This window comes from Anolis carolinensis, chromosome 3 (assembly GCF_035594765.1).
Source record: "Anolis carolinensis isolate JA03-04 chromosome 3, rAnoCar3.1.pri, whole genome shotgun sequence".
In the NCBI taxonomy this organism is placed as follows: Eukaryota; Metazoa; Chordata; class Lepidosauria; order Squamata; family Dactyloidae; genus Anolis; species Anolis carolinensis.
This window is the reverse complement of record NC_085843.1, coordinates 66,321,071-66,348,928: the sequence shown is the minus strand read 5'-3', so window position 1 is coordinate 66,348,928 and position 27,858 is coordinate 66,321,071. Positions and strand designations below refer to the sequence as shown.

General features: G+C 40.2%; 2 long non-coding RNA genes across 21 annotated transcripts in view; one reads left to right on the top strand and one right to left on the bottom strand.

The window, feature by feature from the left end:
* Positions 1 to 27,858, bottom strand: part of LOC103278377 (uncharacterized) — a 526,052-nt gene that overhangs the window by 316,088 nt on the left and 182,106 nt on the right. For 15 of the 20 annotated variants that reach the window (XR_010004170.1, XR_010004173.1, XR_010004174.1 and 12 more), the window contains exon 1: positions 154 to 20,200. The exons of the other annotated variants lie outside the window; for them this stretch is intronic. This is a non-coding gene — a long non-coding RNA (uncharacterized LOC103278377). Of the gene's footprint in view, positions 1 to 153; positions 20,201 to 27,858 lie in introns of those variants that run through there. 20 annotated transcript variants of the gene reach the window in all.
* Positions 1 to 27,858, top strand: part of LOC134297433 (uncharacterized) — a 51,225-nt gene that overhangs the window by 6,957 nt on the left and 16,410 nt on the right. The window contains exons 2-3 of the long non-coding RNA XR_010004192.1: positions 7,114 to 7,242; positions 8,318 to 8,386. This is a non-coding gene — a long non-coding RNA (uncharacterized LOC134297433). The remainder of the gene's footprint in view (positions 1 to 7,113; positions 7,243 to 8,317; positions 8,387 to 27,858) is intronic.

Below are 27,858 nucleotides of genomic sequence, written 5' to 3'. Positions count from 1 at the left end.
ATCAATTACAAAATTTATAAACCAGGGACAAGGCTAGGACAGTAGCTGAAAAGTACACAAATATAACATGCATTACTACACACATTCATATGCCATGCCTAGAAATGTACAGGTACTGTTCCCTTCATGAGAAAAAAGCAGCATTGACTGTACCTTGAATGCTAATCATAAATAATCAAAAGTAAATAGTCTTTTCCTCCTTTTCAGCTGTGTTTACTTGCCATGCTTCCTTTGCCCACAGCAGCACTGTTTGGGTGTTTTTCCAGCACTCCTGAGCCTATTTGTTTTCCTACTTACCAGCATGACAGCAGTAATACTTAAGAAAACCAGAATGTTTCAACTCTTGATTCACTTCTTTCATTATAATATAACCATATATGCAGAGTTTTCTGTATTAATAGAACTTTTTTATAATAAAGAAGAAAGAAATGCGTGTTAGTTTGAGGTGATAAGGCTGATCTTCATTAAGTATTATTCTAATCCATCTGATGCAAGACTGATCCAAGACAAGGCTTCAGATTTCAGAATCTGCCCTTTCCAGGACAAGGGGAGTAATCTCAGGGTAACAGAACTGCTTTGAAATATCTGCAAATAGATTGTATCAGTTATTAGTCCTTCGAATTTTTTATTTCAATAGTGTAATGTATGCAGCCTTTCTTAATGCTCAATTAATGATATCATCAGTGGCTACCCTTATATAACACTATCCTTGTAACATCACAAAAGCCCACTTCCTGTGATGCTACATGGGGTCTCTCAGATTTTGACCATAACATTTCATGGCCTGAGATCGTCATTAACCAGGGACCATACCCATGACACTTTGCTGCCTACAGAGAAAGACAAAATGTCCCCTCTTCCACAAGCAGAGGCTAGTTAAGTCTGGCCACCAAACTTTACTTCAGCCCTGGCAAATAGAAAAGTATATTCCACTGTATCTGGGACAGAGGATTTGCAAGGTAGTCTGAGTGGATTGTACAGAATTTTTTCTGTTCCTGGCTGCCAGAATATTCTATCTGAAGGAGTTGCCTCACTTTGTCTAATGGTATGTCTAAATCTAGCAGCTGATCTTAAGGAGTGATATTTCTTCTTGATCTATAACCCCACATCTTAGGGTTAAATTTTAACTACTACTTTCACTTATTCAACTTTGGTATCTGTTTTCAGATTTTAACAAAGTAATCCATTGTCCAAACTGTAACTACAGTGTCCAGTTGCCAGATATCCCAACTTTGCTATTGTAACTTATCTCACAGTGATGTCATAAATGTGACACTTAACACTTCTGCAGAGACAGTGAAACTTGTAAACACTTTTGTGACATCTTGTACCAGTCTTTGCATCACTGAAAGGGGTAAAACATGTAATACCAGTAAAAACCAATACACATTGATTGCATTTTTAGTTTTTAGGTCCAACTAAAGTACACACATTGAATCACTGAGGATTTGCTTATCTAATTTCCACTGAATTTAATAGTTTCATTCTACCAAATAATGACACTTATATTTAGCCCTATGCTTCTGAGTCCTTTTTAGACTTAGTATGGTGCTACTTTTGTTACTGGCAAATGATATACAGTCCTCCCTCACTAATTCGTGGTTTGCGTTCCACGGATTCACTGTTTCGAGGATTTTCCCATCCGGCCCGCCCTCCCCTCGCAGGCACAAAAGGACCCACGTGAGACACGTGACCTGGCCCGTGCTTCCTCCTCAGCCGCCTGCAGGCAGCACCAATATGCCCTGCCTGTGCCTCATTGCCTCAGGAACAACAAGGAAGACAGTACAGTACATTAAAAGAGGAAAAGGAGGAGGGAGAGAGGGAGGGCGGCAATATTTATTGAAATAAATAGAGTGCCGCTATTTCATGGTTTTTCACTTTTCGCGGGCCGGCCTGGAACCTAACCCCCGCAAAAAGTGGGAACACTGTACTCTGCTTCTATACACTGATAAAAATGGAAGGAACCACATTCTTTTTTTCACTTTGCAGATAGTTGGTGTTCTCTGTGGTGTTATTTTGGTTACACCATATTTTCAAGGACCACATTTTGAAAGAAGGATATTGAGAACCTGGGATGTGTCAAAAAAGGGTGATGATATAGAAACCAGGCCCTACTAGGAGTGGCTGGGGAAGTTGGGTAGGATTGCAAGGTAATATTTTTAAATATTCTATAGACTCTCATGTACTGAGTGGAATTAATTTCTTTTTGTTACTATAGAAAGTAGAATTCGATGGATTAAAATTACAAGAAAAGAGAGCCTAGCTACACACTTGATGGCCTTTCTTCAATCATAGACCTTTGGAGGGCTGTAAAGAGAAGTTAAGTGAATGCCTCGCAAAGGGTGCTTTAGAAATGGACTTCTGCATATGTTGTGATTTTATGGTTTTGTGCAAAATAATTGTTTTTATGTTGGTTGGAATATAATCCAATCAAAATAAATATTATTAAATACAAATTGTGTGAAGAGAAGATATGGTTTTTATTGAAATGCAAGCCATAATGAACTACTTCCTATTTAAAGTGTCACTGATTTAGAGTTATTATATTTGGAGAAAACTCTACATACAGTTCACCACACATACTAATACTAATACAAACACAACAAGTACCAAGCAGCAAGGGGACAATAATCTCAAATAAACAGCTAAAGGGAATGTCCCACAGGTTTAGATGTTTTTAAACTAATGCCCAGAGCATGGGAAATAAACAATCATAAGGTTAGGAGACACCCCTAAGGATCATTCAGTTCAACTTCCTTCTACCATGCAGGACGACACAAACCAAGCACTCCTGACAGATGGCCATTGAAGATCTGCACAGTAATAATACAAATCGAATCATACAATCAGACAGTTAAAAGAGACCCCTAAAGGCCATCCAGTCCAACCCAACTCTGCCATTGGATGATACAATCCAAGCACTCCCAACAGATGGCCAGCCAGCCTCTCAATAAGAATAAGAATAAGAATATCATAAAATCCTAAGGTTAGCAGTTACCCCTAAGGATCATCCAGTTCAACTTCCTTATATCATGCAGGAGGACACAATCCAACCACTCCTGACAGATGGCCATTGAAGATCTGCACAATAATAATACATATCGAATCATACAATCAGACAGTTAGGAGACACTCCTAAAGACCATCCAATCCAACCCAATTCTGCCATGCAGGACACAATCCAAGCACTCCCAACAGATGGCCACCCAGCCTCTCATACTAATACTAATAATAACAACAATAATAACAACAACATCATCATACAATCCTAAGGTTTGGAGTGATCCCTAAGGATTATCCAGATCAACTTCCTTCTTCCATGCAGGAGGACACAATCCAAGCACTCCTGACAGATGGCCATCCAGCCTCTACATAATAATGATGATGATGAAGATGATGATGATGATGATAATAGAAGCATAGAATCCAAGAGTTTGGAGAGACCCCTAAGGGCCATCCAGCCCAACCCTTTCTACTATACAGCAGGACACAACCCAAGCATTCACAACACATGGACAACGTAGAAATACTATACAATACTACACAGGGACATAGACCCCCCTCTACCCTCACCACTTTCACAGTACACAAACAACCAAATGCATACTAAACATAAAGACAACCATACAACAGACATTCAATACCACCACTACCTCAACAAGTTCTCACCAACACCACCAGACAATGCCATAGCAATGTGCGGCTGGGCACAGCTAGTATATATATATAAATGTAATGTGCTGTTTTACTATGGAGTAAACAGCAAAACCACTCAACCAAATCACACCAATTTGGCCACAAAAACATAGTCATCCAGTCTATGTCTTTCAAATAAAAAACCTAGAAAAATAAAGCCCAAATTAGACTACGAGAAAGAGCTGTTTTACCCCTTTAGAAACAGCTCACAACAGTAGGCGCCGCCCCCTTTAGGCCCTGCCAACTTCGTATCCTAGCAATTCCCTCAGCCAAAATGCCACCCAGGGCACAGGCAGAGTGCACTTAGGCCTCATCCACACTGCTTATAAAATACAGATTATTTGATTGAACTGGATTATATGGCAGTGTAGACTCAAGTCCCTCCCAAACAGCTATATAACTCAGAATGCCAAGGCACATAATCCACAGTATCCACTTTCAACTGGATTATCTTGAGTCCACACTGCCATAAAACCCAGTTCAGTCTGGATTTTATACAGCTGTGTAGAAGGGGCCTCATATAATCCAGTTCTAAGAAGATGATATAAGATTATAAATATAATATATAATATTTACTGTGGTATAATAATACAGAACAATATAATATCTAAAATCAGGACAGTAAATAAAGAACAACACTCTGAAAACAGGAAATTCCAGACAGGAAACAGTCAGGGCCAGCTAACACCTCCCAACAAAGGATTCCCCCAGGCAGGAAGTATCCAGACTTTGAAGCTGCAAGGCCATTAAATGCTAATCAAGGTGACCAATTGCAGCATTCATACTTGCTGCACCAAGACTATTAATTACTATTCAACCTGGGCAACCAAGGATTCCACAAGGTAGAAAGTAGTCAGACTTGCAAGCAGCAAGACTATTCAGTGCAATTCAAGCTGGCCAAATAATGATTCTCCTACAAAGGAAGTAGCCAGGCTTCAAAGTGGCTCTTTGATTGAGGGTGCTACTCCAGCGCACCAAACAAGGATTCACCTAGCTATAACACAGCCAGGCATTGAAGCTGCAAGGCTATTTAGTGTAATTCAACCAGACCAACAAAGGATTAACCTTGGTAGAAGGTGGCCAGGCTTTGAAGCAGTGATACTATTCTGTACTATTGAAGCTGACCAACCAATGATTCCGCTAGATAGCAAGCAGCTAGGCTTTGAAGCAGCGAGGCTATTCATTGCAATTCTAGCAGGCCAAAAAAACCGATTCCTCTAGAGTTACACACTTGGTAGATGGACTGGATGAGGGTAAACAAATTGAAACTTAATCCAGGCAAGACAGAGGTACTCCTGGTCAGTCTGAAGGCAGACCAGGGAATCAGAATCCAGCCTATGCTGATGGGGTCACACTCCCCCTGAAGAGAGAGGTCCACATTTTGGGGGTCCTTCTGGACTCAGTGTTAAACTTGGAGGCCCAGGTATCTGCGGTAGCCAGAAAGGCCTTTGTACAATTAAAACTTGTACACCAACTGCACCCATTGCTTGAGAAGCCAGATCTGGACATGGTGGCATATGCTTTAGTTACTAGGCTTGAGCGATCCATGAAAAAATTGATTCTAAACTCGTTTCAAAAGTAGGGGGCGCCAGCGTTTCGTTTCTGATGTCATTTCCGAATTTTGCCCCCCAAAAATTCAAAATTAATGAAAATTCGTTATTTTCTAAATTAATTCGTTAATGGCGGACGCGCATGCGCAGTGGCCAAAAAAAACAGCACGAGGGGAGATTTTACAGGACTCTCCCGCCCTCATTTTTTGAGTGATCTTCTTCAAACTTGGTACAGTGGTAGAAAACATTTAACACTGATAGCTCACCAAAATTTGGAACGTTTCCCTTATCCTCTGATTTTTGGCGAATTTTCATAGCTTTTATAATAAACCATTTTTTAATAATTGCAGAAATCTGTTCCTGGTTTGAAAGTCTTATTTCCTGTTTCATTGGGTTGTCTTTACTGTGAAAGTCATTGTTCTACTTCAGAAACTTTGTTTTTGTGGCTGAAACTTTGTTAAATTGGTGGACCAAACCATAATATGTTCCATCCATGTCGCTTGCACAAAGTTCAGGCAGTGTCATAGATTTTGCCATGTTTCTATGACAGAACCAATTAGGAAATGACATTTATCACCCAGGAACAGAAATCATAGTACACCATCAAATCCTTCCTGACAGATGGCCATCAGCCTCTGAATAAGGAAATTAGTTCCTGGTTTGAAAGTGCTATTTCCTGTTTCATTGGCTTTTCTGGGCTGAGAGTGTGTGACTTGCCCAAGTGGGTGGCAGAGTGGGGAATCAAGCCACAATTGGAGTCCAAAATTCAAACCTCTTCCTCCCTCCTTCTCTCTAAACTTCTCATACCTTCCAAGAATTCACATACTGTATGAAAGTTTGGTCAAGATGGTCAGAGGAGGGCAACTAAAATGATCTAGGGTCTGGAGAATAAGCCCTATGAGGAGTGGCTTGAAGAACTGGGCATGTTTAGCCTGCAGAAAAGAAGGCTGAGAGGAGACATGATGTATAATATGTGAGGGGAAGTCATAGAGAGGAGGGAGCAAGCTTGTTTTCTGCTGCCCTGCAGACTAGGACACTGAACAATGGCTTTAAACTACAGGAAAGGAGATTTCACCTGAACATTAGGAAGAACTTCCTCACTGTGAGCTGTTCAGCTGTGGAACTCTCTCCCCGGGCTGTGGTGGAGGTTTCTTCTTTGGAGGCTTTTAAGCAGAGGCTGGATGGCCATCTGTTGGGAGGGATTGGATGGTGTCTTCCTGCCTGGCAGAAGGGGTTGGGCTGGATGACCCACGAGGTCTCTTCCAACTCTACTGTTCAATGACGCTATGATTCTAAGTGAGGACAAAAGGGGGTGGGGAATGTTAAGAGGAGAGAGGGCCTGGAACACCTGGGAATTGTAGTTTGCAAGTGGGCATAGTACTATTGGGGAAACGTTTGCTTCAGCCCAATGCTTTTATAAATGGTCAATATTCAGAGGCTTCGTTCTCCTGCATTTTGAAAGCTATTATGATGAAATTTGCCAGAATGGAAGCAAAAATTAAGTACTCTTAGCCTATCAAGTTTCATAATGTTTGACCCATCCACTGATTTTTGGGGATTTCTGAAGCAACATTTTTTTAAAATGTTAGCAGATCGATGGCCACGCCTCCCTGTCCTTCTTCCTTCCACTTTGATTGGCTTGCTAAGGCTTCTGGGAAATGGAGTTTTCTCTCTCGTTATGGCGAATTGCTTCATTAATGGTCAATATTCAGAGGCTTCGTTCTCCTGCATTATGAAAGCTATTATGATGAAATTTGCCAGAATGGAAGCAAAAATTAAGTACTCTTTGCCTATCAAGTTTCATAATGTTTGACCCATCCACTGATTTTTGGGGATTTTTGAAGCAACATTTTTTTTTAAATGCTAGCAGATCGATGGCCATGCCTCTCCCTCCCTCCCTCTTCCGCTCTGATTGGCTGAGAGGCATGCCAACATGGCTTCTCCTCTCAGAGGGGCTACAGCTTCATCCGAAGACATCAGAAACAAACGAAAAAAGGTACTTTTATTATTCAAATTCGTAATATTTGTAAGGGCAGTGAGCAGATGGTTCAATATCAATTCAAAAGTGCTTACGAAACGAATTTTTAATGAATTTAACGAAATAACGAAAAATTTGCTCTAGCCTACTAGTTACATCCCGTCTGGATTACTGTAATACACTCTATGTGGGGCTGTCTCTAAAGACTGCTCAGAAACTTCAGATGGTTCAAAGAGCTGCAGCCAGGTTGCTCACTGGAACTGGCTACAGGGAGCAGACAACCTTCTGTTGCAGGAGCTTAACTGGCTACAAGTCTGTTTCTGGGCACAATTCAAAGTAATGGTTATGAACTTTAAAGCCCTAGATGGTTCAGTTCCAGGCTATTTGGCTGACTGCACTCCCTTGTACGAACCTTTCCAGGCCCTGAGATCTTCAGGAGAGACCTTTCTCTCAGTCCCACCTCCATCTCAAACTTGGTTGGTGAGAACGAGAGAGCAGGTCTTCTCGGTGGCTGACCCATGACTCTGGACCTCCCTGCCCAGGGAAGCCAGAATGGCCCCTCCCTGCTGTCTTTCTGGCTAAAACCTTTTTTATTAATTTAAAGATGAAGGTATTTAAGATCTAGTCAGGGGGTGTTGTGGTTTTTAACTTTGAATATGTTTTGATGAATTTTATCTGAATTTTTTTTACTGCTGTTTGTGTTTAATTCTGTTTTAATTTTTGTTTATTTGTATATTTTATGTCAAGTCACTTTGAGTCCCCTTTGGGGAGATAAAGTGGGTTATAAATACATATAACAATAACAATAATAATACCTATCTAATTGTGATCAGCTTGGGAAGGGCTAATTTAAGTAGAGAATTGAAGGAGAAAATTATTTCAACAAAGATAAATGGTTAAAATCAAGAAAACAGGAGTTTGACCAAAGATTTGACACATTCTGTTCAGTTAGTAATAAAAGAACCACAATTGTTTGGGTATTTTCACAGAGCTTTTCATCATTCATAAATCCCTTTTAAGGAGGTTTACTAGTGTTATCTTGGCTTTGTTTGAATAATGTTTGTGTGAGTTTACTTTCTGCTTTTTATTACAGAATAACTCAAGAAAACAAATCTGTAACACTTTCAACATATACAAACAGCTCCTACTATGTCTAAGAAATGTAAGTGAATTCCACAGATAAAATGTTAGGTCATTGCAGGAATTCCCATCGCATTTTTACTGATCTTCTTCAAGTCTATGCTCTTAATATATGATCACAGAACAGCAAACTATACACATATTGGTAAAGGAACTGTTTAATTTAGAATAAGTCAAGTTTTCTCCCTTCTCCAAAATTTGAATTAAAGTGCAGGCCAGCAATTTGGGTCCAACTCTGCTTCAGTCCAGATTGATTCTGATCCAATCCTAAAATCTTAACTGAGATTTGGAAGTATTGACCTTCAGTTCTCCCACCGACAAGGATTGAGAAACCAAAATGGCTATTACCCCCCCCCCCCCACACACACACACACACACTCACACACACACTCACACTCACACACAGAGCCAGCCCTAGGTATTTTTCAAGTGTAGGCAAACAGAATTTTGGCGCCCCTCCCCAAACCAATCACTGAAAAATAAAAGCGTTGGATAAGCGAAAATGTTTGATAATATGGAGGGATTAAGGAAAAGCCTATTAAACATCAAATTACATTAAGATTTTACAAATTGAAATGAAATAAAATGTATTCTATATTCTGTTGCCCAAACATGTTAATTTCTATTTTTAGTTACCGGTAGAACATAGAGTATTTAATACTCTTTTTCTGCACCTTTCCAAACTCTTCCATCATATAGCTGGCCCTCACCTAGCTTTTTTACTTTGGCTTCTAATCTCCACCTCTAAGGTCACTGTTGTTGCATGTTTGCAAATTATTTCTGACCCTTCAGCAAATCTATCACTTAGTTTTCTTGGCCTTTGACTTCCTCTGAGACTGGGTTAGTGTGATTTGCCCAAGGACACACAATGGGTTTTCATGGCCAGTTGTTACACACTGACTCTGAACTAGGATCATTGATATTCATTTATTCATATGAGAGATTATACAGTTGACCTATTAGGGGTTTTGCCATGAATGCATAGTCTACTCTCTAATGTAGTTGGGACTACTAATAGACTATTGCCATATTTGTATAGTGCTTCATACTCAGAGTCTGGTGAAAGACTGTCAATGTTGAGAATCATTTCAATAACAGCATCCTCAAACTACACTTCAAATCTTTGATGTCTCTCATGGATTCTTTCTTTTAATGATTTGTTTCTGGGTCCCTAAATCAACAGATTTATGAGTGAACCAATTTGAAAAGTGGAATTGAACTATGAAACAGAAAGTGACACAGACCAGAAATAAGCTTGTTTGTCCAACTCTCAAAAGCATTCCTCTGCCAGCACCCGGAGAAAGTATGCAGATATTGTAGGATTGGACATGTACCATGTGCAACTACACTGTTGAAGCAAAACCACAATCCTATTTATCCTTTTCTACATATAAGTTCTATGCAGGGGTGGCTGGTGGCACCTGAGTCAGAAAGGGGTCTGTCTGAATTTTAAAGGACCTATTCAAGGGTTGAATATTATCGACAAAATAGGCTCCACACATTGGATAGTTCATTTAAAGACCAGACTAAAATTCTGAGCAAAAGTATTGCCCCAATCACATGGGAGCTAGAAAATACTGTTTCTCTGCATGGAAAATGAAGAAATCAGGTTGATATCTCTAGAAATTCAAGCTATTTTTAAATATCTTTATTAGCTTGAAAAAAAGCAATAATCAAAATGGGAAAAATAGTATCTGAACAGCAACTTTTTCATGTCAGAAGTGACTTGAGAAAGTGCAAGTCACTTCTGGTGTGAGAGAATTGGCTGTCTGCAAGGACGTTGCCTAGGGGATGCCCGGATGTTTTGATATTTTTATCATCTTGTGGGAAGCTTCTCTCATGTCCCCATATGGGGAGCTGGAGCTGACAAAGGGAGCTCACCAGCTCTCCCCAGATTTGGACTGCCGACCTGTCAGTCAGCAGTCCTGCTGACACAAGGGTTTAACCCACTGCGCCACCGGTGGCAACTGAAAAGCATATCTACAAACAGGTACATTGTTACTGGGCCAAAACTAAACATGACATAAAGCAGAATAGCCTTATTGAAATCAAAGACATTTCAGTCAGCTAATTTTCTTTTTAGATTATTTTTAAAGTTTAAATCCTCTATTTACTCCCCATACTTACTGTAGGGAGTAAATAAAGGAGATACACACACACACACACATACACACACATATATATACATCAGATCCTATCTGATCTTGGAAGCTAAACAAGGTCAGTCTGGTTAGCCCTTAAACAGGAGACCGCCAATGAAAATCTGGCTGTATTTCAGGAAAAGGAATTGGCAAAATTATCACTGAATTTTCCCTGCCAAAACATACCCGATGAAATTTTCATGGGGTCACCATAAGTCAACAGTCAGTTTGAAGGTATGTGTATACACACACACACACACACAGAGACATATTCTAGCCAGAGGCTCTTGTCTAAACAGGTATCCTGTTTAATTAAACTTCATTGACCACACTGTGTTTGCTTATATTGTTGATGAGCACTGGCAAGACAAAGAGTAATGCAATCTCAGCAGATATCTTCAGGATTGTTTTTTAATATCTTTAATTTCTAATTCAGATCACATAGTATCTTTGATCTGTCTTCCTGTGTCATCCCCTCCCTGTACTCATCATTTTAAAACTGCTTTATCTGGAGTGGCTGATGAGCAAAGTGGGAATCTATGTTGCCTATCCATCACTTTTCTTTTAATTGAATGACACCAGATGTAGATCAATAAAATGAAACATGAGATAACTTTGCATTCTCACACTCACTTATTCTTCCTTCTGTATAACTCTTGGCTATCACCCTAGCCAGGTACATTAAGCCTAGCAGACAAGCTGTTTGCTTGTGAATAAAATTGTCAGGAAAAAAAGCAAAACATTTTCATTGGAAGAGGCCAAGAAGTCAATATAAACAACATTAGCTATGCCCATTGTGAAGGGCTATGTTACTGACAAAAGAATGAATCTACAAATTATTTGTTCTGTTGCTCCCAATGAAATGGCACCCCTTCCCATCCTGCTTTCCCATTTTTCCAGCTGTGTTTGATTGTGTGACAACCCACTGAGTTGACCTCTCTACTCAATTCTACAAGTTTCACAATAAACCCAGGCCAGCTGTGATTTCCCTTGTAGACAAGATTCCTAAGCTCGTTGATGCATTATTGATAACCTCATCACTGTGCAAAATGTGAAGGCTGACAAAACTATAATCCCAGGGTTTTCTTGAAAAGTTTGTATTTTGCTAAACTTTCATTGGAGGTTGGGAGATGAAGGGTAACACTGAACATTTTGGACAGTACACTTCCTCATCTGGTCAATATAATGCAGTAGTTGCTTTTTTACTGTTGCTTTTTAAAACTTTGTATCCCCCCCCCCTTTTTATTTTTAAACATAATTTTATTCTCAAGTAATAAATCACTCCTCAAATACACCTTTAAGTAAATTGAGGGGACATTATCCAGACAATAGCTTTTACTCAGTACTGTATTTGTTCCCATAGTTTAAAAAGCCAGTAACACTAACAAAGGAATTGCTTAGAATTAGTTAAGTCATTTTTGTACTTATAGTACAGGTATAGTATCCTTTATCCGAAATGCTTGGACCAAGAAGTGCTTAAGGTTTCAGGTTTTGGGGATGCTTGCAATATTTGTTTATACTAAACATGAAATTCATTTGTGCATCATATAAACATTATAAAACACCACTGCATTTCATGTTTAGTCATAATCTTATTCACAATATTTGTAACTGACCCATTAGAAAGCAAAAATGTCACTATCTCAGCCATCCTTCAGAAACAATTTTGGATTATTTCAGATTGCTGAATCATAGAATCATAGAATAGTAGAGTTGGAAGAGACCTCATGGACCATCCAGTCCAACCCCCTGCCAAGAAGCAGGAAATCGCATTCAAAGCACCCCCGACAGATGGCCATCCAGCCTCTGTTTAAAAGCCTCCAAGGAAGGAGCCTCCACCACAGCCCGGGGGAGAGAGTTCCACTGTCGAACAGCCCTCACAGTGAGGAAGTTCTGGTGGAATCTCCTTTCCTGTAGTTTGAAGCCATTGTTCCGTGTCCTAGTCTGCAGGGCAGCAGAAAACAAGCTTGCTCCCTCCTCCCTATGACTTCCCTTCACGTATTTGTACATGGCTATCATGTCTCCTCTCAGCCTTCTCTTCTGCAGGCTAAACATGCCAAGCTCTTTAAGCCGCTCCTCATAGGGCTTGTTCTCCAGACCCTCAATCATTTTAGTCGCCCTCCTCTGGACGCTTTCCAGCTTGTCAACATCTCCTTTCAACTGTGGTGCCCAGAATTGGACACAGTATTCCAGGTGTGGTCTGACCAAGGCAGAATAGAGGGGGAGCATGACTTCCCTGGATCTAGACGCTATACCCCTATTGATGCAGGCCAGAATCCCGTTGGCTTTTTTAGCTGCTGCATCACATTGTTGGCTCATGTTTAACTTGTTGTCCACGAGGACTCCAAGGTCTTTTTCGCACACACTGCTGTCAAGCCAGGCGTCCCCCATTCTGTATCTTTGATTTCCATTTTTTCTGCCGAAGTGAAGTATCTTGCATTTGTCCCTGTTGAACTTCATTTTGTTAGTTTCGGCCCATCTCTCTAGTCTGTCAAGATCGTTTTGAATTCTGTTCCTGTCTTCTGGAGTGTTGGCTATCCCTCCCAGTTTTGTGTCATCTGCAAACTTGATGATCGTGCCTTCTAACCCTTCATCTAAGTCGTTAATAAAGATGTTGAACAGAACCAGGCCCAGGACGGAGCCCTGCGGCACTCCACTCGTGACTTCTTTCCATGATGAAGATGATGCATTGGTGAGCACCCTTTGGGTTCGTTCGCTTAGCCAATTGCAGATCCACCTAACCGTAGTTTTGTCTAGCCCACATTTTACTAGTTTATTTGCCAGAAGGTCGTGGGGGACTTTGTCGAAGGCCTTACTGAAATCCAGGTACGCTACATCCATAGCATTCCCTGTATCGACCCAACTCGTAACTCTATCGAAAAAAGAGATCAGATTAGTCTGGCATGACTTGTTTTTGGTAAATCCGTGTTGACTATTAGCAATGACCGCATTTGTTTCTAAGTGTTTGCAGACCACTTACTTGATGATCTTTTCCAGAATCTTGCCTGGTATCGATGTGAGGCTGACCGGACGGTAATTGTTTGGGCCGTTCTTTTTTCCCTTCTTGAAGATAGGGACCACATTCGCCCTCCTCCAATCTGTTGGGACTTCTCCCGTTCTCCAAGAACTCTCGAAGATAATTGCTAGTGGTTCTGAAATAACTTCCGCTAATTCCTTCAATACTCTTGGATGTAGCTGATCTGGCCCTGGGGACTTGAATTCGTTTAGAGAGGCCAGGTGTTCCTGGACAGCTTGTTTCCCTATTTGGGGTTGGATTTCCCCCAATCCTTCGTCCATTCCATGTTGCTGAGGTTGAAGATGGCTTTCTTTTTGTGAGAAGACCGAGGCAAAGAAGGCATTGAGCAGTTCTGCCTTTTCCCTGTCCCCTGTCGCCATCACCCCATCTTCTCCTTGCAGAGGCCCTATCGCCTCCTTTTTCTTCCTTTTTCTACCAACGTAAGCAAAAAAGCCTTTTTTGTTGTTTTTTATGTCCCTGGCCAGCCTGAGCTCATTTTGTGCTTTAGCCTTGCGAACCTTTTCCCTACAGGTGTTGGCTATACGTTTGAATTCTTCTTTGGTGATTTCTCCCCTTTTCCACTTCTTGTGCATGACACTTTTGAGCTTTAGCTCAGTTAGAAGTTCTTTGGACATCCATTCTGGCTTCTTTGCACTTGTCTTATTTTTCTTCTTTGTTGGCACTGTTTGCATTTGCGCCTTGAGTATTTCACTTTTGAAAAACTCCCATCCATCCTTAACTCCCTTGTTTTTTAATATTGGCGTCCATGGAATGCCGCTCAGTAATTCCTTCATTTTTTGGAAGTCAGCTCTCTTAAAGTCGAGAATGCGTGTTTGACTTGTCTTAGTTTCAGCATTCCTTTGTATTGCAAACTCCAGGAGCACATGGTCACTTGCCCCTAAGGATCCAACCACTTCAACTGTATTGATCAGGTCTTCCACATTTGTTAAGATTAGATCAAGAGTTGCTGATCCTCTTGTTGCCTCTTCTACCTTCTGGACCATAAAATTGTCTGCAAGGCAAGTGAGGAATTTGTTGGACTTTGTACTCTTGGCTGAGTTTGTTTTCCAGCAGATATCGGAATAATTGAAATCGCCCATGACTACTATATCTCTTCTTTGTGCCTGTTTGGTCAGCTGTTGACAGAAGGCTTCATGAAGTCCTTCATCCTGACTCGGAGGTCTGTAGTAGACACCCACGACAAGATCTTTTTGAGTCCCGGTTCCCTTGATTCTTATCCAGATGCTTTCAAGCTGGTTTCCCGGATTACAGTCTTGCATTTCTTCTGCAACGTAACTGTTTTTGACATATAAAGCTACTCCCCCTCCTCTCCCTTTTGTTCTGTTTCTGTGAAAGAGGTTATAGCCCTCAATGGCTACATTCCAGTGATGGGAGTCATCCCACCAGGTTTCAGTGATGCCTATGACATCGTATGTGTGGTGCTGTGCTAAGAGTTGTAGTTCGTCTTGCTTATTTCCCATGCTCTGAGCGTTGGTGTAAAGACATGTAAGCCCCTGTGACCTCCCCTTGAGCTGTTTATTTGGGATTATTGTGCTCTCTGTACTTGGTCCTTGCTGTGTTTGTGCAGCCCTCCGTTTAACCTTTTGGCGGTTCCCTGTGGTCGTGGGTAATATAGTGTTCGCCAGGCTGTTGTTCCCCTCCTCCAGTGGATCTAGTTTAAAGTGCGCCTGATGAGGTTTGTGAGTCTGTGCGCAAAAAGATGTTTTCCTGCTTGTGTGAGATGCACCCCATCACTTGCGAATAGGCCATCCTCCTGGAAGAGTAGACCATGGTCAAGGAAGCCAAAATGCTCCTCTTGGCACCATTTTCTGAGCCAGTTATTGACCTGTACTATTTTTCCGGCCCTTGTAGAGCCGTATCCTACAACGGGGAGGAGGGATGAAAAGATCACATGTACATTATACAGTTTTAGCTTTGTTCCCAGAGCTCGAAAATCATTTGTGATCTTTTGAAAAGTATGCCTAGCGGTGTCATTGGTACCTACATAAATCAACATAAGGTGGGGAGGGTGATGGGGCTTTAGGAGCCTGCTGAGCCTCTGATAATGGATACACAACCTGTAGTTGAAAGGAAGGAAAGAAGAATAAACCTAACTTTCTTTTTTCTTATAAATATTTCCTTCCTAATGTTAGTGCAATACTTAGTGACCATGGTGATGGGTCTGTCACAGGGGATAAAGGAAGAAAAGAAGACACTTATATATAATAAAGAAGCATGATGATATCTGGTGACTCTATTTTCTGGCAAAAACATCCACAGGCTGCACCAGATCATATTATGGTCACAGGAGGTTTAGCACTGCACAAGGAAGTTTAGACCTTTCATTCATCTACCATCTTTGTATTTCCCCTTCACTATGTTATTTGCCTGCAAAGGTAGCAAGTAACTCTTCACAGTCTTACATGCGTTTTACTTGAAGGAACATCTTAAAAATATAATAGTCCTTAATACAAAAGTAAACAGGAATTTGTTTCCCCCTTTTTGATACTTTACAGCAGGCCTGCACAACCTGTGACCCTCCAGATGTTGGACTTCAGCTGCCAGAATTCTTGAACATTGGAGAAGCTGGCTAGGACTTCTGGGAGTTGGAATCCCAGACACCTGGAGAGCCATAGGTTATGCAGGCTTACTTTACAACACGGGTCAGGAAGTTTTGGCCCAAATACTACAATTCCCATAATCCCTTACAATTGAAGCACACTGATGGGGGCTGGGAACTCCTCGGACTTTACAAGTCGATAGAAACGATCAGAAATTGTTAGAAACGTTGGAGGTCGATTAAAATATAGCCATAAAATATATGGTTTGCATTGGCTCCCAGACAGAAAATTATAAAATTTAACACTCTAAAAATTCAGAAGATCTTTTATTCATGTCTTTAAGTCTTGGGCCAACACATCTGCATCTTTTACTTAATTTCAGTGAAGTTATCTGCTACTAGTGTCTCTATTTGATGCATACTTAAGATATCATTAGCAAACATGGTAGAACCATTATCACTCTTCCATCATTTTGTATTTATAAAAGGTAAGCACTTTGATAGGTAATATTCCACAAGTATGGAGATTTGGTGTTGATCAGTGGGAACTACTTATTTCCCAGGGGCAAAATTAGGTTGTAAATGATCTTTTAGCAGCTAGCTCAATTAGGATTCATCCTCTTTTCTCAACTGAATAGCAATATATTTAATAGAATATAGAGAAAAGACAAACAATAGCTTTCAGGTGTTTTTTCAGTGTACAAATTAGTTGAAATCCATTGTCATCTAATGGTTTGATTATGATTTTGGAGACCAGGATTCAAAACTCTGTTTGGCCATGTAAGTCCATGGGAGAATTTGGCAAGCTGCTCTCTCACCCTCAGAGGAAGGTAAAGACAACCCTCTTCTGAATGGTTTTTGTTAAGAAAACCTGACAATAGCCACTTTAGTACTCAATCCAAGTGGAGTAATAAAAAACAACAATAACACAACAAACAAACTAGTTGCCACATCTAACATGGTGGTAATATACACACAAGAAAGATACTTCTCTGTTAACATAAATGGTTAGGTTTTTTTAAAGTAAAAGAATGTGAACAACTACCATGAAGCAAGGTGACTTAAAATGTCTTTTTTCCTCTCTGAGCACTAGCATTTGGTCACATACATCAATCAGTTTTGTGTATAAATAACACTGTGGATATTGCTTTTTATTCATGTTGGAAATGTTTTTACATCTAATTCAAGCCCATAAAATAAAAGCTGTGTTTGTATTGCTCAGAGATCCTCAGTGATTGGAAACAGGTAGCAACAGGGAATTTTATTAGTTACGTTTTGATCAGAATTTACCAAAATTTTCCAAATAAATTCTGCCAAAGACTGGAAGAAGGAGAAACTAACTCTGTTCCTACATAAGTTGGATTGCAATCTTATAGCAATTTTTAATTAGAATTTACCAACATTTGAAAAATGCTAATAATATAAGTGAAATGTACAGGTTTCCCTATCCCCTGAACTAAGGTTTCAGATTCAGAAGGAACTTATTACATAGCAATGTAAATTTGTATTTCCACTGTAAATGTAACCTCAAGCAGACTATTGGTCCCCCTCTTCCCAAATTCCCATTACTTTTCTTTAAGAACATTCATAATTCCCCATCTAGGCCAAAGAATGTATCTACCACAAACTTACACATACAGCTTGTAAAACCATGTGAATATATTTAACTTTAAAAAATCTGGAATAACAATCTTGGATCAGTTTAAATCTTGATCAAGTAAAATATCACTGCAATATTGAAAATTTGAAAATAGTTTGTGTTGGATTCTTTTAATTCTTTTGAATGCGATTTTCCTGCTTCTTGGCAGAGGGTTGGGCTGGATGGCCACAAGGTCTCTTCCAACTCAATGATTCTATGATTGTATATCCTGGTCTAAGATGCATAAATTAGGATGGATAATAAATAAAAAAGCTTTTTTCTTACAGGGGAAGTCACCTACCTCACTAAGTGGCAGCCATAATTCCATTTGCTTTCTGAGTGGTCAAACTAGAGATTCTGTTCATATGTTATCATCATTGTTTACCTACTTGCATACAGATTACTGGGAGGGGGTTGTCTTTAGGGGAAACAAAGCATGTGGAAAATGTATGCTTGGCCAGAGCCAACCCTGTCCTCAGTATGTGACCAGAATACTTATGAAAAATGACCCCACTGCCACCTCTGTTTTATGCCATCTCTGACCTAAGAAAAAACAAAGCAATCTATTTTTAGTCCATGTGTCAAAAGTCAGATGCCAGTTAGAGAGCAAACCAGAGTTTATTTAAACAATTTTCCAAAAAATAGCTCAACAAACACAAAAAGTCTTAAAACACTTAACTTTCAGTTTTATTAAGCAAAATGGGCTAAGCAATGGAGGCAAAAGCTAAAGCAAGCAGTATCGAAGCCCACAAGCTCTTCTAAAAACTTAAAGGTTCAAAAGGAGTTCAAAAACAAACAAACGCCCAAACCGTTCTGGCGAACTCTCAGTCGCGTGCAGCAAAATAAGTGGGAGAGCGAGACACTGGCAAGCTACAGCAAACTGCTGCTGGAGCACACTCCAAACCAGAAGTTAAAGGCACAGAGCAGGGAAACGTCGTCAAGCCGGTCCGAAGTCGAGATAAGCTAGCAGCGTCAAGCCGCTGCAGAAGCAAACACCAAGCCAGAAATTAAAGGGGCAGAGCGGGAAAACGTCATCAAGCCAGTCCGAAGTCAGGATAAGCAGTCAGCATCCACGTCAGGAATGAAGGCAGTAGTCAGACAGCCACGGAATTGAGAACGACGCCAAACCGCAGTTTGAGAACGAAGAGTCAAGTTCCAGTCCAAGGTCCAAGGTCCGAGAGGTTGAAGTCATCCAAGAAGGTCACAAGACGAAATGGCACAGAGAGCGAACACGAAATGGCACAACGAGGGCGAACAGCAGCTAATGCAAAATAGTAATAACAGTGCAGTCCACACAATTCCAGCCCTCCGTTGCAGAATAACCCGGATTAAACTTACATTCATTGCAAAGTCCCAGTCCAGTCTTCAGTAACACACACACAGGAAACCCAATGGCGCCCAGCAACACCTTGCCACATGCAAAGTATAGTGGCCAAACAACCCCAATATATCCAGGTCTCCCTGGGCATCCAAACTACTCATGCCCAGGAACAGGTATCCCAACTTCTTAATCTGAATCAGAACTCCACACAGCCAACGCCCTTGGGTCAGGCGTCCCGAATTCTTCATTGGAGTTCCACGCCCAACTCTATCCACACCTGTGGACCTACTCTCACTCCTCCAAGCAGACCAAGTGGGATCTGCTTCTGAAGACACCCAAGCTTCCCCAGCATCAGCAGCATCCATAGGCCCCGATTCATCCCCAAGCATCTCTGGTGCCTGTGCCCAGTCCGTGCCCAATTCCTCTGTTAATACCTGTTCCCCAGCATCCATTTCCACCTCAAGATCCCCACATGAATCCTCCTCAGAAGACTCCCCATCAGTCTCCCTGACCCTTTTCCTGAGCAAATCCTCCAACAAGCCCTCCTCGTGAGGGTTCTTCCTTCCTCTCCTGATCCCACCACTATCATTCACAGTCTCCGAAGGTGCATTCACAACACCATGTCAGCTTTGCTCATTTGCTTAAGTTTGAACCATCTCATGTCCACATCTATATATATAAAAAGGTAATGAAATTTCGGCCTAGGACAAAACAACAAAACTACACATCCCAGAAACACTAAACTTGGCAGCACAACTCCTCATCCATGCCTCTACGTTCATACAACAAAAAGAAAAGAAAAATAAAGTCCTAATTAGAGGGAGAGGAATAATTGTTTTTATCCAATTGCTGCCAGTTAGAAGGTTAAGCTCTGCCCACTTGGTCTCCTAGCAACCCACTCAGCCCAAGACTTGCCTCGGTCCTCTCACAAAAAGAAAGCCATCTTCAACCTCAGCAACATGGAATGGACGAAGGATTGGGGGAAATCCAACCCCAAATAGGGAAACAAGTTGTCCAGGAACACCTGGCCACTCTAAACGAATTCAAGTCCCCAGGGCCAGACCAGCTACATCCAAGAGTACTGAAGGAACTAGCGGAAGTTATTTCAGAACCACTGGCAATTATCTTCGAGAGTTCTTGGAGAACGGGAGAAGTCCCAGCAGATTGGAAGAGGGTGAATGTGGTCCCTATCTTCAAGAAGGGAAAAAAGAACGACCCAAACAATTACCGTCCGGTCAGCCTCACATCAATATCAGGCAAAATTCTGGAAAAGATCATTAAGGAAGTGGTCTGCGAACACTTAGAAACAAATGCGGTCATTGCTAATAGTCAACATGGATTTACCAAAAACAAGTCATGCCAGACTAATCTGATCTCTTTTTTCGATAGAGTTACGAGTTGGGTCGATACAGGGAATGCTGTGGATGTAGCCTACCTGGATTTCAGTAAGGCCTTCGACAAAGTCCCCCACGACCTTCTGGCAAATAAACTAGTAAAATGTGGGCTAGACAAAACTACGGTTAGGTGGATCTGTAATTGGCTAAGCGAATGAACCCAAAGGGTGCTCACCAATGCGTCGTCTTCATCATGGAAAGAAGTGACAAGTGGAGTGCCGCAGGGCTCCGTCCTGGGCCCGGTTCTGTTCAACATCTTTATTAACGACTTAGACGAAGGGTTAGAAGGCACGATCATCAAGTTTGCAGACGACACAAAACTGGGAGGGATAGCTAACACTCCAGAAGACAGGAGCAGAACTCAAAACGATCTTGACAGATTAGAGAGATGGGCCGAACCTAACAAAATGAAGTTCAACAGGGACAAATGCAAGATACTTCACTTCGGCAGAAAAAATGGAAATCAAAGATACAGAATGGGGGACGCCTGGCTTGACAGCAGTGTGTGCGAAAAAGACCTTGGAGTCCTTGTGGACAACAAGTTAAACATGAGCCAACAATGTGATGCGGCTGCTAAAAAAGCCAATGGGATTCTGGCCTGCATCAATAGGGCAATAGCGTCTAGATCCAGGGAAGTCATGCTCCCCCTCTATTCTGCCTTGGTCAGACCACACCTGGAATACTGTGTCCAATTTTGGGCACCACAGTTGAAGGGAGATGTTGACAAGCTGGAAAGCGTCCAGAGGAGGGCGACTAAAATGATCAAAGGTCTGGAGAACAAGCCCTATGAGGAGCGGCTTAAAGAGCTGGGCATGTTTAGCCTGCAGAAGAGAAGGCTGAGAGGAGACATGATAGCCATGTACAAATACGTGAAGGGAAGTCAAAGGGAGGAGGGAGCAAGCTTGTTTTCTGCTGCCCTGCAGACTAGGATACGGAACAATGGCTTCAAACTACAGGAAAGGAGATTCCACTTGAACATCAGGAAGAACTTCCTCACTGTGAGAGCTGTTCGACAGTGGAACTCTCTCCCCGGGGCTGTGGTGGAGGCTCCTTCTTTGGAGGCTTTTAAGCAGAGGCTGGATGGCCATCTGTCGGGGGTGCTTTGAATGCGATTTCCTGCTTCTTAGCAGGGGGTTGGACTGGATGGCCCATGTGGTCTCTTCCAACTCTAGTATTCTATGATTCTATGATTCTAGGAGACAGGCAGACTTAGGCCTCACTTAGACCTCTTCGACACTGCCTATAAAATACAGATTATCTGATTTTCACTGGATTATATGACAGTGTAGACTCAAGGCCCTTCCACACAGCTATATAACCCATTTATCATGGACTTAATGTCAGGGGAAAACCTTTACCCTTTACCTTAACTATCACCAATTCTTCAATACTTTATTTCCCATACCACCATACTTCACCACAGCAACGCGTGGCTGGGCACAGCTAGTCAATCTATAAAAGGTTTCTTTTTTAATGCATGACAATTGACATTGTGTTTAAAGTTGGTTTACACAATAAATATTGCTTTAAAATGTGCATTTATATATGCATTTTATCTATACGCACTTTACTTTCTTTTTTGAACACTGAGCAAAGAAAAATAGGCAAAAAAATACACAAGTAAAACAGGGATGTGAAAAACTGTCAGTCCCATCCTCATTAGAATATTTAGTTTTCTGCACACATTTTTATTTCATTCCCTTTGTGAGACTCTTTTCTTTGGTACCCAGAATATCATGCAATTGTACAGATCTGGGTTTTTTGTAGGCATATTGTGTGCTGACAAAAATGGGTTAGTGCATGTTTTTAAAATCTGTGTACTTTTAAGTGCATGTTTCTTAAATGTAAGCATGATTTTATTTATTCTGCCTTTTTGAAGTGCATCAGAGACCTCATTGAGATATGATTTTCCAATGTACATTATGTTCCATTCTATTGGTGTTCTTGGGAGATGAAAAATATTCATTACAATCTGCAAATATGAACCCAATGAATTTCTGCCTCATTCCTACTTAAGATAACCTGAGTTCTGATCTTTGTCCATGTTGCATGAGACAAGTCAGTTTGCTTAAAATATGCTCTGAAATAGCCACATTAAATAGCCACAACCTAAATAAAAGATTTTTATTTACATTTAATGGCTTTAATTCATATCATCATATGTTTATGGTTCCTTGGTCATAATTGTGTACCTTCTAAGAGTGGGTTTCTATCTGTTGTTCTTGAGTAGTCAGGTGGATCTTTTAAAATAGGAAGTTTTGGCAATTGCCATTCCTGAATCTGAATGGGGTATTTCCCCTTATTGTGCTAGGAGATAAAGACTAATCTGATCTCTTTTTTTGATAGAGTTACAAGCTGGGTAGATGCGGGGAATGCCGTGAATGTAGCCTACCTGGATTTCAGTAAGGCCTTCGAGAAGGTCCCCCATGACCTTCTGACAAAAAAGCTAGTCAAATTTGGGCTAGGCAAAACTACGGTTAGGTGAATCTGGAATTGGTTAAGCGAACGAACCCAAAGGGTGCTCACCAATGCATCTTCTTCATCTTGGAAAGAAGTCACAAGTGGAATGCCGCAGGGTTCCGTCCTGGGCCCGGTTCTGTTCAACATCTTTATTAACGACTTAGACAAAAGGTTAGAAGGTATGATCATCAAGTTTGCAGATGACACCAGACTGGGTGGGATAGCTAACACTCCAGAAGACAGGAGTAGAATTCAAAACGATCTTGACAGATTAGAGAGATGGGCGAAAACTAACAAAATGAAGTTCAACAGAGACAAATGCAAGATACTCCACTTAGGCATAAAAAATGAAATGCAAAGATACAGAATGGGGGACAATGCCTGGCTCGACAGCAGTATGTATGAAAAAGACCTTGGAGTCCTCGTGTACAACAAGTTAAACATGAGCCTACAATGTGATGTGGCGGTGAAAAAAGCCAACGGAATTTTGGCCTGCATCAATAGGGGTATAGCATCTAGATCCAGGGAAGTCATGCTACCCCTCTACTCTGCCTTGGTCAGGCCACACCTGGAATACTGTGTCCAATTCTGGGCAGTTCAATTGAAGGGAGACGTTGACAAGCTGGAAAGCGTCCAGAGGAGGGCAACTGAAGTGATCAAGAATCTGGAGAACAAGCCCTATGAGGAGCGGCTTAAAGAACTGGGTATTTTTAGCCTGCAGAAGAGAAGGCTGCAGGAGACAAGATAGCCATGTACAAATATGTGAGGGGAAGTCATAGGGAGGAGGGAGCAAGCTTGTTTTCTGCTGCCCTGCAGACTAGGACACGGAACAATGGCTTTAAACTACAGGAAAGGAGATTCCACCTGAACATCAGGAAGAATTTCCTCACTGTGAGAGTTGTTCGGCAGTGGAACTCTCTGCCCCGGACAGTGGTGGAGGCTCCTTCTTTGGAGGCTTTTAAGCAGAGGCTGGATGGCCATCTGTCGGGGGTGCTTTGAATGAGATTTTCCTGCTTCTCGCAAGGGGTTGGACTGGATGGCCCATGAGGTCTCTTCCAACTCTACGATTTTATGATTCTATGATCAGTAACAGGAGGAAGAAGAGGAGGAGTTAGCATTATACTTCATAATATGGCCATTTATTTTAGTTCCGTGTCAAGCTCAGAGAAAAGACATTATAGCAACATGATGATGCCTTTCCACACAACACTGTATTCCAATATTAGAAAGGTTTAGAACAGAGATTACTGCTTTAATAATGTATTTTAAAAAGAAAAATACATCAAATTACTTTCCCCCCCAATCACCACTCCATTTGAACATTTTGATTAGGATGTAGTCATCTTTATTTCTGCCTTATTTTAATAGAGTTCTTACAAAAGCTGTCTGTGACTTCCCAAGTTCTGATTAACTTTAGCATTGGCTATTCAAGGACATTTTTCACAAAGGGAAAAACAGAATGTGAATAGAAGGCAGATGCAAATTTCTTGTCCAATCCTTTTCATGAAGATAAATAGGAAGGAGGGTACTACTAGATTTAAACCAAAATGAACCCCTCCTCACTTTCATTTTGTCTCCATAGAATACTATGGAATTTTGTCCCATGGAATAGGTTATCCTGTACAAAATAGTGATTGTAGCTTCCAGAACTGCATTTTTCTTTGGAAGTTATGAGAACATCTCCACTTCATAAAATTCAGTGCAATCTTACTATTGCAAAAATAGTCCCTTCTCTCCAATTTTTGATATTTTCTTCCTTTGTGGCCTTAGAACTGAAAACAAGCAGCAAGTTTAAGTAAGTAGTCATTCATATTTCAATATGCCATTTAGCTCAACCTAAATTGAAAATCTGAAAAATTTCTGACTATAATTTAGTTCTGTTCTGTTTCTCCAGGTTTCACCTGCACATCAACCATTTGCTTTTAAAATCTGTGCACGTTATTTCTTGGAAATGTCTCTGTTCTTCTTACAGCGTATGTTTTTTTTTCACAACAACTTCTGAGAGATACAAAACTACTTCATTGTCAAGACTGTAGAATTTCAGTGAAATGGTATTCAACTCTTACCTCAAAATCACTGCTCTCAAGCAATTTGTAGATTATTTTGGTTTATCATTTAATGAAACAAGATTAGATTGTGCTGCACATGCAGCAACTCTTCTCTAAAATAATATGGAGGCTGACCAACCCAAAATCTAGAGAAATAGGTTTAAAGAGGATTAATCCCAGCCCGACAATAAATTTCTTTTATATATTAAACCTATCTATTTGTTGAAGAGAGCCATCATTGGATTATAGATCTGGTTTTAGCATTGGACTATAGCTCTGGAGACAAGAGTTTGAGTCCCTGTTCAGCCATGGAAATCAACTGAGTGACTTTGGTGGATCCCACCCACACAGTCCTAGAGAAATCCCTTAATAGGTTAACCTTAGGTTTGACATAGGACATTATCAGATGCAAAAAAGACTGTGTCTTTTCCTTGTTTCTGCACATTGGTGAAAGTGACTCTCACAGAGCCCATCACATAACACAGGAAAACAGAGCCCAGAATGGCTTTGGAATTTAAGTTTCCTTATTTCTTTAATTGTGAGCCTCCTTGAGGAAAATGTGTTTTAAGTACAGAATATTAAGTACAGAACTTAAATTAAAAAATACACCTGAGAAATTCAAGGAAGAAAATCTACCATATGAATCTGTATTTTTTTTGCAGATTGACAATTGAAAACTTAAAAAGAAGAGGCCAGAAGTTGGAGGCCAGACACATGAAGTATGGGTTGCTTTATTTGACCAATAAGCAACCAGAAAAAAAACTCATACTTCACTGAGTATAATTTCACCTAATAAGGCAACTCCAGCAATGGTTCTTGGATTTTGCACTTGTGAAATAATGGCTTCTGAAGATTTTGCTAATGCAAATTCACACATTGGTTCAAGGGAGCATGACTATTGACAATGGAAGAACTAACATAGTTCTATTAGTGACTGCATTACTAAACTAGATCTACAAAATGACTGGGAAGTCAAAGATTGAAGAAAAGAAAGAAAAGAATGGACAAGGGGAAGAACAATCTTCTATTAAAGTTGGATATTAAGTATTAAGTATATTAAGTATTGCTTAATTTGTCTTAATCTATTGAAAAATAACATTATCAAACCACAGATTGCTCAATATGGACATATTTACTGATGATCCAAGATCTCATTTCATTTTACCACTGAAGGAATACTGGTAACCCTCAATGTTCCTCCTTTCCAGGAAGAGTTGAATAAGAAGGCATCAAAGAACAATATGGAGTTAATATAATGAAAGAAATCAAAAGCATCTTAGAGTTTCTAGATATGAACAAATAATGTGCATTAGTTCTATTTAAAACTGCCATGGAAAATGTGTAGCTCTCCAACATTGCTGGACTAAAAGTCACAGCATCCTTCACCTTTGACTGTGTTGGCAAGGGATGAAGAAAGACCAATGACATCTAGAGGTCAAAGTCTTACTCAGCCAGACTCAAGGGATAAAAAATAGAATACAGTCTAAATATGGTAATAGGGGAAATCTTACTAATATATCAAACTGGAAAAGAAAAGTATTATTTAGAAAGGGGGGATGTAGAAAATTTGGCTTTGTTATATTAATAGTCAAGTTGATTCAAATTCACAGGATAATGTGACAACCTCTCTAATATGATGTTCAAACTTACTTGCATGCCAAACAAACATTTGTTCCCCAAAACCCGTATCATTATTATCACTAGACAAGGATGGAAATAGTCTATTATATTAAATATGAAGACATTCTAGGGGAAATATGAATCTTACAAACCTTATATATGCAAAATTGATAAGAATGAAGAGAGAAAGTGGAAAGGGCAGATTAAAGATGGTGAAGACCAATATATATTAAGTAATGATATTCCAAATCTTTCAGAGGAAGATAAGGGAGTGCAAACAGGGATGCAATATACAAAGTGTGGTCACCTGGATTAAAATAAAATAAAATGAGCACATTCCTAGGAGACTGTAACACTCATTAATGTACCAAGAAAAAAATCTCTGTATGCCATAGACACACATGTACATATAACAATAAGACTTTATCTTATAACCTCACTAATTACTTAGGTTATGTCACATTATATAATTAGAAAGTCATTTCATTGATTTGTTTTCTATGTACCATTGAACACAATGTACAATATTTGGAAGAAGGGATATGCTGAAAATGTTTTATTTATTAATGTTGATATTTATTGTATGACTGTTTTGAAGACATTAATTCACTTAGTGAGTTAGAACAGCAATAAAGCAGTTTTGTCATCACTTTAAGCAATATAGGCAATACTGTTAATTTGAGAGAAGTTGCTTCAATAAGACTGGATATGAGCTATCTTAATTGAAACACCTCAAAACTCTCTTTAACATTTTCTGAAATACAAAAGACATTGTGCACAAAGAAAAATGGTGAATTATAGTGTTATGAGTGTGACATGAAATAAATGAATAAAAGCATTTTTTAAAGTTCAGAATGACACATGAGAAAGAAATGAGGAGAGTAAAAGCACATAGGTCTTTGCAGAAGAATCAAAGTCATTATATTACATGACCTAATTTGCAAAAATTGAAGTTAAGATTATTTCTTTAAAATGATTATGCATAACATGTTGGAAATATATATATATATAGTTTTAGTATGGAGTAAACAACAAAACCACTGAACCAAATCACACCAAATTTGGCGACAAAAGACATAGTCATCCAAAATATGTCTTTCAATCAAAAAACCTAGAAAAATAGTCCAAATTACAGAGGATGAGTAAGAGCCTTTCTCCCCCTAACTGCCAGTTAGAAAGGTAGGCTCTGCTGCCTTTAGTCCCCCCCCCCCCCCCCGTTGCCTTTAGGCCCCGTCCCCTTTGAATCCTAGCAACTCACTCAGCCAAAATGGTGCCCAGGGCAGAGGCAGAGTGCA